Source organism: Triticum aestivum, chromosome 3B, assembly GCF_018294505.1.
Source record: "Triticum aestivum cultivar Chinese Spring chromosome 3B, IWGSC CS RefSeq v2.1, whole genome shotgun sequence".
Taxonomy (NCBI): Eukaryota; Viridiplantae; Streptophyta; class Magnoliopsida; order Poales; family Poaceae; genus Triticum; species Triticum aestivum.
In genome coordinates, this window is record NC_057801.1 from 31712736 (window position 1) to 31726941 (window position 14206).

The 14206-nt window shown below is 46.3% G+C and overlaps 1 long non-coding RNA gene across 1 annotated transcript in view; it reads left to right on the forward strand.

The window, feature by feature from the left end:
- The first annotated feature begins 14056 nt into the window (after positions 1–14056).
- LOC123064548 (uncharacterized) overlaps positions 14057–14206 on the forward strand; it is a 1526-nt gene continuing 1376 nt past the window's right edge. The window contains exon 1 of the long non-coding RNA XR_006430727.1: positions 14057–14182. This is a non-coding gene — a long non-coding RNA (uncharacterized lncRNA). The remainder of the gene's footprint in view (positions 14183–14206) is intronic.

The following is a 14206-nucleotide window of genomic DNA, read 5'->3' on the forward strand; positions in this document are numbered from 1 at the left end:
AGCTTGGCGGGCTGTTCATCGTCGGCCAAATAGCCGCGGCTATTCCTTACCTCCCACTGAAGCTTTTCTTCCCGGGGCTCACAACCATCCATGCATTAAATTCAAACGAGTCCACCTCCATCCATTAAACATATGCAGTTGCTGAAGAGACCTGCTCCGGCTAGCAGGCCCACGGATGGACTAGCTCTCCGCGGGCCAATGGTGGAGGACACCGACGACGAGGAAGCACCACCGTCCTCACCGGTCCACGACAACATCACCGTGGGCGAGCGCGTGGGCACAATACACCGACATGGTGGTGAAAGAGCAGGAGGCCGCGTTTCGACTAGCGCCGCCGACCAGAGGTACACCCTCCGCCTCCTCGACAAACACCGTCGCGCGTAGGTGCAAATCGTTGGCATGGGCCTCGTGGGGACGGAGAAGAGCAGGGTTGGGTTGGGGATAAAGGTATGGGCTTTGGGCTTTTGGAAGGACCCACCCATATTTTTTTGATCACAGCATCGCCGCGTTGCATTCAACACGTGAACTCTCATTGGACCCTGCATGCGTTGAAACAAGCGGACGAAACGGATAGGTGTCACCTACTAGGGATGCCCACCGGCGGGGGTCTGAAATTAATGCGACACGTCAGCGATCCACGCCATCCTCGTTCTCTTCACAATATGCCATCCATGCCTTCTTTATCTAAGACCAAGACCATCTCTTCAATCTATATATACTAGAGGTAGTCGTTCATCCACGTGCGGGATGCGCATGCGCGTGCTCTTCACATTCAAACGACACTCGTTCATCCGCCTCCATGCATTAAATTCAAACAAAGCTCGTCCGTCCGCCTCCATGCATTAAATTCAAACGAGTCCACCTCCATCCATTAAACATATGCAGTTGCTGAAGAGACCTGCTCCGGCTAGCAGGCCCATGGATGGACTAGCTCTCCGCGGGCCAATGGTGGAGGACGCCGACGACGAGGAAGCACCACCGTCCTCACCGGTCCACGACAACATCACCGTGGGCGAGCGCGTGGGCACAATACACCGACATGGTGGTGAAAGAGCAGGAGGCCGCGTTTCGACTAGCGCCGCCGACCAGAGGTACACCCTCCGCCTCCTCGACAAACAACGTCGCGCGTAGGTGCAAATCGTTGGCATGGGCCTCGTGGGGACGGAGAAGAGCAGGGTTGGGTTGGGGATAAAGGTATGGGCTTTGGGCTTTTGGAAGGACCCACCCATATTTTTTTGATCACAGCATCGCCGCGTTGCATTCAACACGTGAACTCTCATTGGACCCTGCATGCGTTGAAACAAGCGGACGAAACGGATAGGCGTCACCTACTAGGGATGCCCACCGGCGGGGGTCTGAAATTAATGCGACACGTCAGCGATCCACGCCATCCTCGTTCTCTTCATAATATGCCATCCATGCCTTCTTTATCTAAGACCAAGACCATCTCTTCAATCTATATATACTAGAGGTAGTCGTTCATCCACGTGCGGGATGCGCATGCGCGTGCTCTTCACATTCAAACGACACTCGTTCATCCGCCTCCATGCATTAAATTCAAACAAAGCTCGTCCGTCCGCCTCCATGCATTAAATTCAAACGAGTCCACCTCCATCCATTAAACATATGCAGTTGCTGAAGAGACCTGCTCCGGCTAGCAGGCCCATGGATGGACTAGCTCTCCGCGGGCCAATGGTGGAGGACGCCGACGACGAGGAAGCACCACCGTCCTCACCGGTCCACGACAACATCACCGTGGGCGAGCGCGTGGGCACAATACACCGACATGGTGGTGAAAGAGCAGGAGGCCGTGTTTCGACTGGCGCCGCCGATCAGAGGTACACCCTCCGCCTCCTCGACAAACACCATCGCGCGTAGGTGCAAATCGTTGGCGTGGGCATCGTGGTGGACATAGACATGGACGAGTATGAGGTGTTGCTCCTGTCGTACCATGCTGCCCGTGACATTCGCCGCGAGCAATGGCGGGACCGCGTCCTGCAGCTGCTAGGAAAGAAGCTACCTTCATGGAGATCGATGAGGCGATGACAGAATTCTATGATGGCACTGACGACGTCACTAGCTTCGCGTCGTCCATGCCCCACCTCCATGACGACAAAGTCGACACGTCCACGGGCACTGCTGGTAGCAAGGAAGAGTAGAACATGGTAGGACGCCGAGTCCCATGATGGTCACTACACTTCCCCTCCCGTTGAAACTAAGCTTGGCGGGCTGTTCATCGTCGGCCGATTAGCCGCGGCTATTCCTTACCTCCCACTGAAGCTTTGCTTCCCGGGGCTCACAACCATCCGGTGAGCTTGCTGACGGACATAGGGAAGACATGTGTTGGGAAACGGGCGTCGACGATCATTTAGACTAGGTTAGAATAGGGCTTTTAGTTGAAATATGTCGAGAATGTAATGAATGTGGTCCGGTTTAGATGAAAATCATCCGGCTTGATGTAAAATCATCCAAATTTCAATGAATATGGTTCTATTTGTTTAAATTTGCATCAAATTTGTTTTGTTTTTCATTAAATTCCCTTTGAAATGAGACCATAAAAGCTAGCTTTGGATGGACGGCTCCCGCATTAGAGTCCATGGTCCTCACCGGTCTGCGGGCGGATACGATGTCTGGTTTGCAGGACAGTGTTGGAGATGCCCTTATGTGACCAAAAAATATTTACATGAGGTGAACATCAATAATTTTAATTATCATAGATATGTTGAACAGATTAGTTCAGCATTGGGGCCCACTGGATAGTGATGAGGTTTTGCAAGGTTGATTTTGGCTAACCTAATATACTGGCAGTTACAATGGATCGTAGATACCCACATGGTATAAAGTCCACTTCCACAAATAATGATGGACTGACACAAAATGACAAGCGCCGACTTATGAAAGAACCGTGTATATATGTTTTGTGTCAACGAAAACAATATTAACAAACAAATCTATTAAACATGCATGTGTTGGTGGCTTTGGCTCAGTGGCTCCGGTATTGGGTGGGGACACAGAATAGCAAAGTTCCGAGCTCCCAAGTGAAAAGCCATGGGTCTCTGCTTCTCAAGTGCGTACACACAAGACTAGGCTTGTCGTTAATCTCATGCTTTTCTGCAATACAAAATTATGGGTTGTTCCCCTTATTTCTTCAGATAAACAATTATGACACACTGAGGTACTACAGAAAAAGGTGAGATTTGTGCGGTTTGTTAGAGATTCGGGCAACTCATACAGCCCGAACTCCCTTGACAGCCCTACATGTTATGCCCAAGTTCTGGAGGGGTTGAGAGAGATAAGGGAGGAGTTGAGAGATATAAATATGAGGCGGGCGTGGTAGAGAGAGATTATGGCATCGTTTGTCACCATCTCCAACACTGCCTCTAAAATGAAAGGCCGGTAATACTTTTGTGAGTTCTCCTACATACCCCCACAAATATATATCGCCATGACTTGTGATGTGGTCATGCACAGACATGCCATTAGTGAATAAGAGTTATACCCACTAATTTTAGTAAGTAGTATTGCACACTTCTGTAGGGGGGTGCTTTATTCACCAACATTTGCAAAAACATGTGGTCATTACTTTCTCCTTCTACAAGCGCCCGGGAGGGACATTGATTTTCAATGATTAACATACTTATGGTGCAAAGTAATGCATTGTTCTCTTGCATGTCGAAGAGAATAACATGGCGAAAAGGTGCGTCAAATCTCAGTTGTCGTCTTGTCTCGTCCCCGCGTCCACGGTCGTACCGCTCCTCCGCCATGTCGTCGAAGCTCAAGTACAAGAGCAAGACCGTCTTGAAGGGGGTGTGGGCGCATCTAGTTTTCTCCATTGATGGGCTAACATAGACTCATTATTGATGCCCACACCACTAACGGGTGGAAATTTAGCCTCAAGCGTGAACATGTGATCAAACTCATCACGCGTGTCTTCTCTCGTGAGGTCAAACTTAAAATCATCATCATCATTGTGTTGTCATCATTACAACTCATCTTGGCCGAAACATATTTTAAAATTTTCCTTTACAATAAACCTAAAACATATATTTTGCATGAAATGACAGGAATTTTGAAAATTATTTGTTCTATTTATAATCTTATTTGAGTCCTCTATAATACTATATCATCTACCGTTGAATAGTTTGGGAGGAATTTAAATATTCCCAACCACAATATACTAACATGATGATGTTCATGTGATTTGGATGGAAATATTGGAAATAAAGAGGCACATGTGATGAAGAATCTTTTGTTGAGTGCTGCGTCCACACGTTTTGGAATTCATAAACTACGTACTATAGGACGTCGGTCCATCCATCTTCACTCTATGCTTTTTAAAATCGATACTCCGGCGAGTGGAATGGCATCTCTCTCTCCGCCGTACATACATCGCCATTACCACCTGATTATCCACGATAATCTAGAACCATGCCATGGAGTACCTAAATTTGATGTCTCAATCACATACATATCGACAACCTTCTCCATCTAGTATCATCCCAATGTTGTTCCTTGATTTTATGTGTATTTATTTGCATTGCACATTACGGGACATCTTTTTTTCTTGCGCGTGGTGGTTACTGGAAAAAAAATATTTATTTGTCACTTGTGTTGCTACACTACGATGTATAATTTCACATAAAATAATAGAGAACAAGATGGAAATACCTTGTATTGGTGCGTAGGGAAAGTTGACGTGGAGTTCGGACAAAGACTGAGTTGACATTGAGTTCGGACATATACGGAGATGCATGAATGATGATGAAACAACATAAAACTTTAACTATTATGCAACCACATAGGGCATCTCCAACACTGACCCCTAAACCAGACACCGTATCCGTCTGCGGACCGGTGACGACCAGTCCATGTACAGTGATGCGGGAGCCGGCTATCTAAAGCTGCCCGCATATATTTCAAACCAATTTTGAACAAACTAGATAAATTATATCAAAACAACATATTTCAGCATAGTTTAGACATAATTTACATAAAACAGACAATATTTCGACCATTTAACTAAAATAGAAAAAAAACTAGGAGGCTAAATTATAGCAGACGATGACCTCGTGCACTTGGCCTGGGCCGCACCACCCCTGCCGTCAATGTCGTCATCATCATCGTCCCTTCAGCAACGGTAGGGCGAAGGGCCGCTGCGGTAGCCTTGCCCGGCCGCCGCTTGGCGCTCCCAGAGGAGCCGGTCCGCTTGCTCCTCCACCATGTAGAGGGCCGTAATGGCAAATACCACCCTCGGCCATGGTTCCCTAGCGGTGGCCTTGCCCCTGCTAGAATTGGCAGAGGTGTCGTTTATCGACCATTCCTCGCAAATCTTGGTGAGCTCCCCGTCAAGGCGGCGACGATGCCGCACAACCGTCTCTGTGGTGGTGACGGACCGGTCAAAATACCGCGCCGCCACTAGGTCCAGGTCGTTATGGATCAAACGCGGACACAATGGCCCGCGACAAAGAGGGTCCACCATCACCAAGGTAGTGGAGGATGCGCTTGCATGCGTTGGCAATCGCGGACGACAGTTCCTCCTTGATGAGCTGGTGTTAGTGGTCGTGACACTGGCCTGCTGATCCGGACATACCGATAATGCGGTGGCGATGTTGAGTCCTTTACTTTGTGCCCAGTTCATACGCCGTGATTGCGGCGACGAGGGCACCGCCAGACCACGCTCCCAGAGTGACCACTCTATCATCATCTCCATCTCCTCGTCCGTCAGAGCTGCCTCCAAGAGGAGGCGTGGCTACTGAAGTAGCGGCGGCCTGGTCCTCCTCATTGCCAAAGGAGTTGACGATCTCCTCATTACAGGAGGAGCTGACAGCTGTGGAGTCTGAGGGCCCTGAAGATTGATGGCAGCGATGCCAAGAACCGGATGAAGAACCATTGCCGTCATCGCTGCCTGCCGGCCTGGAGAACCATCAATTGGTCATTGCCGGAGGAGGAGGAGGTGCTCGGAGAGGAGGAGGAAAATTGAAGGAGTGGACATGGATCATCGGAGCACGGTATATATAGCCGTGACCAGACCAGAAAAACGGAAGGTCAGACAACTTCAATGCGGCACAACGGCCAGAGTAGGTTTCTCGGGACGGCGCGTCCGCATTGACACATGTGATCACGTCGGTTAGCGACACCCTCCTATTCAATCACATCTTGCAACATCAATGTCAGCCGCTCTGGGTCGGCATGAATGCGGCAGGGAAGCAACGCGTCCGTTGGAGGGAAAGCACGAGAGAGTCAGGAGAGAGATATGGGTTCGTCTGGGGGTGTCGGACGCGTCCGTGGCAGTAGTTGGGGCGCCCGCAAAGCCCCTCGGTTTTGCGGAGAAAAGGATGTTCGGACTGCTTAGGATGGCAAAACACGTCCGGACCGTGCGGCCCGGACGAATGCGGGTGTTTGATGGTCAACATTGGTGATTCCCTTATGTAACAAGTGTTCTGCAAACTGGAATCTTGTTGTCGTTACCGCTCTTAGCCAAATGAGTTTGAATATCTCGGTCCGCTCCCGTGCTTGAAATCTAGTGGAGAGAGAGTGATAGGGGGAGAAACACGACATCGTGCTCAAGAATAGACCAAACCAGTCTGCTTCCTCTTTCATTAGATCTGGCGGGCAACTGGGATCGGTTTGAGAGGGGGTCAATTTGTTAGAGGTCATAGCGAACTAGTGAGCGTGCAGCGATTCGTGATGCTTGATTCGTGGAAGGCATGAGTGGGGAAAAGATCAATCGATGGGACATGCGGTTGACCAAGCATCGGAAAAGAAGGCCAAACGAGAGAGGAAGAAAAAAACCCACGAATGATCAGCCGGAATAGAAAAAAATAGTACAGTAGCCCCCGTTCCATGGACGTCATAGACAGTCGGATCATCGGATGTTGGTCGGCTGGGATCGAGTCACTAGCCCTTGAGGATCCGTGGGAGCGTTCATCGATCCATGGGACATGTAATTGAAAGCATTGAAGAAAACGAGAGGAACGGATTAAATGACACCACCACCACTCAACAACCTAGCAATCAGCCCAAGACAAAAGAAAAAACTGGTACTAGCACTACTAGCTGCAGCCACGGGCACGCACGTCGCAGCCGTCGGATCATGGGGTGTTGGGCGGCTGGGATGGATTCGTAGGCCCTTGATCCGTGAGAGGGTTGTATCAACCAATCAAAAAGACATGGATCCGTGGGTAAGCGTGGGATTTGCCAAGCAAAGCGCACCGCAAAAGAGAGAGAGGGGGAGAGGAGCTGACGAGACGAGAGGAAAGGGAAAAAACCACCAAACAAATCCCCCGCAGCCGCCGCTTCCACATCCCAAGTTCCCAACCCACGCCATTCCACCTCCACCTCCACCTCCACCTCGAAGCGCCGCCGCCAACCACCACATCCCCGGTTTCCACCGAAGTCCCTCCTCTCCAGCTGTTGGTCAACCACCCTACCCCGTCTCGCGGATCCTCTCCATCGCCGCTGGTGGTGGCTGCGGATCGAGCTCCGGGGCCAAATCCACCATCCACGGCGACGGCCTCCCCGTTCTCCTTCCCGTCCTGCGCTGTCCCCGACGAGCCCACTTTTTCCTGATGGTGGACGGCGTGCCTCTCAATGGACGCCTGCTGCTCACGCGGAGGATTCGTCTCCTCCTCCACGACGGCTGCTTATCCTTCCCTCCATCGCGGCCGCTGCACATGGTGAGTTTCAGTTTCCCTCTCTCGCATTCCCCCACATCTAAATCTGGAGCACGCACGAGTTGCATCTGTACCCACAGGATTCACATCACTTCACTGCCTGCTTGTTTGTTTGGTCGTTCAATCTGTATGTGCGTGCGTCCTCAAAATCCAATCTGGCTAGATGTTCAATCCACACCATTTTTTTTGCTTTAGTTTCTTTTCACATCTTCCTGACTCTGCCTGCGTGTTTCATTTATGAAATGAAATGAAATGAAATTTCTACAGAGAGGCTTAATTGGCATATACACACTCCAGTCTGTTCTGTTGTTAGTCTGTCAGTGCCACACAGAGTGCATGCATCAACAGGACACAGATTTGAGGTTACTGCTTCAGCAAAACCTATGTGATTGTGGATCAAACTCAGGATCCAGTACTTGTTCATTCATTCCTATCAAGTTGGATTCTATGGTAACCTAGCTATTGTGGCAGTAAAGTTGGATTCTGTACAAGTGCATAATATATAACCGATTGGTTATTGGTAATTACGACGGTAAATACAAATGTACTCCCTCTGTACACAAATGTAAGACGTTTTGGATCACTACTTTCGAGTGATCTAAAACGTGTCATATTTATTTACCGAGGGAGTAGTTTCTAGTAGGACAACTGAAATCAAACTGGAAATAGTATGTACACTTATTACGCGAAACCCTGCACAAGACGTGTGGCGTTTGATGAAGAACATCCATCAGAAATACTAATACTTGGAGTAGTAATTCTTTCATATAGCCATGAAAGTAGCAAATTGTACTCGAGTCGTTTAGTTTGCTTGCTACAAAGTACCATGTTTTAGTTTTCGCTTGAACTCGCTTGCTTGCTGCACCACATATATAAAACTGAAAACTTTCTTCTCTGCAGAGAGTAGACATGATGTCCTGCATTCGCTTGCTAGAGCACATCCATCACAATAATTGGTTAGCTGTGAGAAAAAACTGAATCTTTCTTCATGGTTATTATGGTCTAATTTGCTTAATTATGGTCTAATTTGTGATTACTACAGATGGAAGATCGCAGATGAAGAAGAAACCCCAAGCAAATTGGATGTCCCTGATGCCAAGTAACAAAAGCGTAACCTTCTTCTAACCTCACCTTCTTACTACAGATTCAAGATCTTAGATAACTACTATGCATTACTCTCCAATATATGGAGCATCAGATGTGAAAATTGTCTTGAAGGAATTGAAACGCAGGCTGAACCCATAATAAATCTTGAAATCCTCAAGAGGAAAGCTTAACTATCTCCCTTTGTACAGTAGAAGCGTTATCTCTGTTTTGACAACAAGATTAATCAAAATGGTGTCTTTCACTTCTATTGCTAATAACATGCCTCAACTTTATGAATACGCATCCCCCTCCGCTTTTAATTTTCCCTCTTCATGTTTGATTTGAGATTCTACTAATTAGGCTTGTTTGTCTATTCCTTTAACAGAATAATGTATTTAGTAGTTTTGTGCTTACCTTGTTCAGGTTCGTCGTAAGCTCCATGTGCAGCTACTAGCTATGACGACCCTCTCGTCTCCACCGTCATCGGCAACAACATGGTTCGCCCTCGAGTACAAACATTGAAAGGTATACCCTCTGCTCTCCCCTTTGCTCTGGGCACATGGTCATCGGGCCACGGTATAGCTCTAGGTCATGGCCTTCGTGCATGGCCTACTTAGATTTTCGGTTTGGCCTTGATGGCCCCAATTGGTCTTGGTAATGCTTGCTGTTAACTAGTTAAATGACTCTGTAATAGTCTGGACCTGTTCTAGCTAGGTAAACTGACATGTGTACTTATCAAGCAAATCACTTGGCACATTACTTTAGGAGCAGATTTCTCATTATTCATAGCAAGATGAAACCTCAACTTCTCCGTTCAATCTGTATATGCAGGCCCAGAATTGAATTTGGTTGGATGCTCAATCCACACCATTTTTTGCTTCAATTTCTTTCTACTGCATGTATCAATATCTTCTTAACTTTGTTTGTTTAATTTATGAAATGAAATTTGTAAAGAGAGGCATGATATATACAGCAGCAGATTGTACGTCAGTCTGTTAGTTTGGTTGCTAACAAGTACACTCTTTTCGTTTTTACCTAAACTCGCTTGCTTACTGCACCACATATATTAAACTGAAACTTTCTTCTCTGCAAAGAGTAGAGTAGAGGTCCTGAATTCGCTTTCTAGAGCGCATCTATGACAATTATTTGATTAGATGTGAAAATTGCCGTGACTTAATCGATCGAAATGCAAGCAGAACCCAGAATAAATCTTGAAATCCTCAAGAGGAGAGCTATAAGATATTCCTATGTCCGTGCAAAAGGGGTATTAGACCGACATTCTTATGTGTAGGAGGATGTTCTGTTATGGGAGACACTTACTTGTCTTCCTTTTCATGGCAAAGCTAGTTAGTTGTCGCCTTCCTATAGTCTGCATTCTTGTACAGTAGAGGGTTATCCCTGTTTTGACAACAAGGTTGATCGCAATGGTGCCTTTCACTTCTATTGCAAAATTAAAATGCCCCTTCTTTCTGAATATGCATCTGCCTTTGCTTTTAATTTTGCCTCTTCATGTTTCATTTGGGATTTTACTAATTAGGCTTATTTGTCTGTCAGTGCCAGCCCCGCACCCTTGGCTTTGTTTATCACAAAAGGCGGCTGATCTGAAGCCAAAGGTGGAACAATGGATGCCACATATGGTTGGCTCAAGCTACAGCTGGCAGACACCACCTAAAGATCAAGAGTTGACCATTCATAATGTCAATAAACATGTGCCGCTGTCTCCTCTCCCCTCTCACCCATGCCACCTCCACCTCCACCTTCAAGGGCGGCAGCCAACCACCACATCTCCGGCCACCGGAGTCTCAACCCCCCTCTCCAGCTGCTCCCAGTCTCGCGTATCATGTCCATCTCCGCTCGCTGGTGGTTGCGGGTCGAGCTCCGTGGCCAACTCCTCCATTGACGGTGATGGCGCTATCCCCGACGCGATTCCTTCCAAACCATCCCCGACGAGCCCACTTTCCTGATGGTGGACGCATGCCTCTCAACTCAATGGACGGCTGCTTCTAATATGGATGGATGACTCCCCCTCACGCGGCGGATTCGTCTCCTCTGCTCCTAGCGGCTCCTGCACATGGTGAGCTTCAGTTTTCCTCTCTCCCACTGCACCCCCACAACTAAATCTAGTCCCTTCTCTTCTGGAGCACGCACGACTTGCTTTTGTATGCACAGGATACAAGTCACTTCACTGCTTGCTTTTTTGTATGCACAGGATACAAGTCACTTCAGCAAAATGAAATAAATTTGGGCACTGGAAACCAGCTGCTTCTCACTCAGCGGATTCGTCTCCTTGTCCCCTCCTAGCGGCTGGTGAGCTTTAACCCCCCCTTTCTCTCTTCTCTTGTTATCTTCTGGAACACGCACGACTTGCATTTGTACCCACAGGATACACATCACTTCACCGTTGGTTTGTTTGTTTGGTCGTTCAAACTGTATGTGCATGCCCAGAATTAAATCTGGTTGGACGTTCAATCCGCACCATTTTCTGCTTCAAATTATTTCTACATCTTCATAATCACACAGAGTGCATGAAGAAGACACTAGTGCCAGAACAGGACATAGATTTCGGTTAATGATTTAGCATAATGAAAAGAAATTGGACACCGGTATCCGGCTTTTCAAATCTATACCCTTTTGTTCTTCACAGAATGTGTTTCTCACCCCTATGAGATTGTGGATCAAACTCAGGATCTAGTACTAGTTCATTCCTATCAAGTTGAATTCTACGGTAATTAATGTATTCTACTAGTGAAATTGAATTCTGTCCAAGGGTATATATATAACCTATTGGTTATTGGTAAGACGGTAAATACAAATGTAGTTTATAGTGGGACAACTGAAATGAAATTGGAAATAGTAAGTACAGTTATTAAGCGAAAACTTGTACAAAACGTGTTGCATTTCATGAAGAACATCCAGCAGATTTAATACTTGGAGCAGTTCTTTGATATGGCCACGGAAGTAGCAAATTGTATGTCTGTCTGTCAGTTTGCTTGTACCAAGTACCCTCTATTCGTTTTCACCTGAACTCGCTTGCTTTCTGCGCCACATATATAAAACTGAAACTTCCTTTTCTGCAGAGAGTAGACAAGAGGTTTTGATCTTGCTATAGCACATCTATCACAATAATTGATTAGCTGTGAGAAAAATGAATCTTTATTCCTGGTTATTGCCTCTCTCTCTCTCTCTTTCTCTCTCTCTCTCTCTCTCTCTCTCTCTCTCTCTCTCTCTCTCTTTCTCTCTCTCTTTGCTTATGGTCTAATTTGTGACTACTACAGATGGAAGGTCGCAGATGAAGAAGTAACCCCAAGCAAATTGGAAGGCCCTGATGCCAAGTAACAAAAGCGTAATCTTCTTCTAACCTCACCTTCTTACTACAGATTCAAGTTGTTAGATAACTACTATGAATTGATGTCGTATATATGGAGCATTAGATGTGAAAATTGCCTTAGCGGAGTCGAAACAAAAGCTGAACCTAAAATATATCTTGAAATCCTCAAAAGGAAAGCGTAATTATCTATGTTTGTACAGTAGAGCATTGGGGTTCAGTTTTTTTACATGCAAATGCGAGACATGGCATCGTTTTGCAACTGCCACTTTGATAGATATCCATACCTATGTACTTGGTGGTTTTCATGGCCTTGCTTGCTATTACATGGTTTTCCTTTGGGTAATCAGTATATATATGCACGTGGTGGTTAATTTGGCACCAAGAATTCTCTTGTTCTTGTTCTGATTTCCTTGCTGTCAAACTCATCATCTTCGAGACTTCATTTATTTTGTTTGGACATCTCCCAGACCTCAAGATAATTACAATGCGTTCTCCGTTCTTAAAACTGAATGTGTGACCTCTCAGGATTTGAGACCAGTGACGACTGTGGTGAGCTCAGCCTTCCTTTGATCCACATCCTCTCCTCTATCTCCTCTATCAGACCAGATCCCATTTAATTTATTTTTCTGTTTGACTTGGCGCAGCAGCAGGTGCCTGACTCCATGGACGACCAGGACCTGAGTTGATGAGGATGACATCGTCGATTCCGGTCCAGACCGCCACACATGGAGGTCGGTCTGTTTTTTTCGCTGCTCTGCTCTAGCCTGCCTGCCTAGTTTCTATTCTGCTTGGTTGTGAAACCAAACTAGGAGTAGCAACATTCTACTAGATTTTGTGACTAGAGCATGATAAATAGTAGCCCTCATTTAAACCTGGATCTAGCTGGTTTTTCTTTGCCAATCTATGCAAATAATCTGCTACTTGATTCGAGGTTGCCAGGATTAGGTCGGTTTCTGTACAAACCCAGGCACATGTTAACTGCACCAACACTACTAGTTAAGTAACATACCTGACCTAAATAAGCCCGGTCATGTAGAAAACCTGGGAAAATCAAACAGAATTTAGCTATTTATTACCAGTACGACCAACTATTTGCATGGGTGCGCCTGTGGTAGCTACTAAGCACCAAGTGTAATGTTTAACATAATAATCACCCAAATTTGTCTATTGCTACATCAAGATAGTAAATCTATGAGCAAATTGTATGTCAGTCTGTTAGCTTGCTTGCTACCAAGTACTCTCTGTTCGTTTTCGCCTGAACTCGCTTGCTTGCTAGATTTTCTTATATAAAAAAACTTGTTTCTCTGCAGAGAGTAGAGGATAGATCCTGAATTTGCTTGCTAGAGCGCATCTATCACAATAATTGATTAGGTGTGAGAAAAACTGAAACTTTCTTCATGGTTATTGCTTCTCTCTCTATTTCTTTACTTACGGTTTGATTTCTGATTACTAGAAGGCACCAGGTGAAACAACCACAAGCAGGGGATGGAAGGTCGCAGATGGAGAAGAAACCCCAAGCAAATTGGGAGTCCCTGATGCCAAGTAACAAAAGGTTAATCTTCTAACCTCACCTTCTTATACAGATTCAAGTTGTTAGATAACTACTATGCATTTCTGTCGTATATATGGAGCATCAGATGTGAAATTGCATTGACGGAATTGAAACAAAAGCTGAACCTATAATATATCTTTAAATCCTCAAGAGGAAAGTTGTGAAAATTGCATTGATGGAATTGTAACAAAAGCTGAATCTTTAATATATCTTGAAATCCTCAAGAGGAAAGCGTAATTATCTCTGTTTGTGTAGTACAACGTTATCTCTGTTTGGACAGAAGGATTAATCAAAATGGTGCCTTTTACTTCTATTGCTAATTAAAATGCCTCAATTTTCTGTATGCATCTTCCTTTGCCTTTAATTTCCCTCTCATGTTTGATTTGAAATTCTACTAATAAGGCTTTTGTGTCTGTCAGTGCCAGTCCTGCACCCTTGGCCGTCCCTGACGAGCCCACTATTACTAATGGTGGATGGCGTGCCTCTCAATGGACGGTTGCTTCTCATGGGGTGGATTCGTCTCCTCCCCCCTCCTAGCGGCTGGTGAACTTCAACCCCCCGCCCCCC